Source organism: Octopus bimaculoides, chromosome 1, assembly GCF_001194135.2.
Source record: "Octopus bimaculoides isolate UCB-OBI-ISO-001 chromosome 1, ASM119413v2, whole genome shotgun sequence".
Taxonomy (NCBI): Eukaryota; Metazoa; Mollusca; class Cephalopoda; order Octopoda; family Octopodidae; genus Octopus; species Octopus bimaculoides.
The window spans coordinates 94,074,831-94,076,330 of NC_068981.1; the positions used below are offsets into that span (position 1 = coordinate 94,074,831).

At 31.3% G+C, this 1,500-nt stretch overlaps 1 protein-coding gene across 4 annotated transcripts in view; it reads right to left on the reverse strand.

Annotated features, from left to right (window-relative positions):
- LOC106875284 (F-box/WD repeat-containing protein 5) overlaps positions 1-1,500 on the reverse strand; it is a 37,928-nt gene that overhangs the window by 15,059 nt on the left and 21,369 nt on the right. The gene's annotated exons all lie outside the window — the stretch shown is intronic.

Sequence of the window (1,500 nt, forward strand, 5' to 3'; positions counted from 1 at the left end):
CACACACACACATATATATATATATATATATATATATATATATATATATACATACATACATGATGGGCTTCTTTCAGTTTCTGACTACCAAATCCACTCACAAGATTTTGGTTGAACCAAAACTGTAGTAGAAGACACTTGTCTAAGGTATCATGCAGTGGGACTGAACCTGGGACCATTTGGTTGGAAGGCAAACTTCTTACCACACAGCCATGCCTGCACCTTTGTGCAATAAATATAGAACATGAAATAAACATTACATATGAGAGGTGTAAACTTTCCCAGCTGACCAGTTTTAAATGTTACTATTTTCAAGTTATACTGTGTATAATTATTTGCTGAATCTAATAATCAATGAATCTCAAACTAGGGGCTGCTAAATCAAATTTGCAAACTTTCTGGAGTTACACATTCTTTCATAATTTAAAATTGCAGAATAATAATTGAAATTATAAATTAGTCATAGTGTTTATGTGCAAGTCTCTGCAATTCTGGAAACATGTGGTTGATGGTTTTTGTCTGCAGATGACATGGTAAATCAGAAGGTATATATTACAAGTTACTAGTACTTCAGCAGTTCTTGCATTATTATCTATTTAATGATTTTTTTTTTCTGTGGGCTGTAGGATTCATGTTTGTTACCATTTTTTAACCCTTTAGCATTCAGATTTCTTTATCAAATATAATGCTTATTTATTCATATTGATTTGAATTAGTCATGCATTACCTTGTAGCTTTGAGATTTCAATGACATGATTATTTTTAGAATGACATTGTAGGGTAGGTGTAAGAGGCTGGATCTGGCCAATTTGAAGATAAAACAGATACATTATTCATGTTGAATATGGCCAGTTTATATGCTAAAGGGTTAAACCAAAATGACCATCAAATTCAATCTTAAATATTTTTACTGCAAACTTTGTGAATATCAATACTAAGACATTCATCTGCAACAATTTTTAAAGTTTTGGCGGTTCAGATTTGAATTCAGGAATTTAAACTTGCATATGCTGTTTGCTGATTCACTTAAGGCATTATTAATTACAATCTAACTTTGGTTAATTTCAAATAACACATTTTTAATAACTAATAATCATTATTTAAGATTGCTTCCTTTGACACCTGATTCCAGCTTATATCCACTATGTATGAATCCTAAAATGTCTTAAAATGTAGTGATCTTCGTCTCTAAATAACAGCTTGATTGTATCAATTTTATCTTCTTCAAAAATTTTGCCCAGAACTAATGCATGCATGTGTAGATGCATGGCTAATCTTAACCAACAGAGGCTCTCTCCCTCTGTGTGTGTGTGTGTGTGTAATATATACACATACACACGCACACACTGTAAATGCAATGAACAATAAAAAAAATGCTGATTTCATACACACACACATTTGTATGCATGTGTGTGTGTGTGTGTGTATATGTGTGTATGTATATATATATATATATAGAGTTATTAATATTTCTAAGTCTCTCTTTCGTCCTAATTTTGG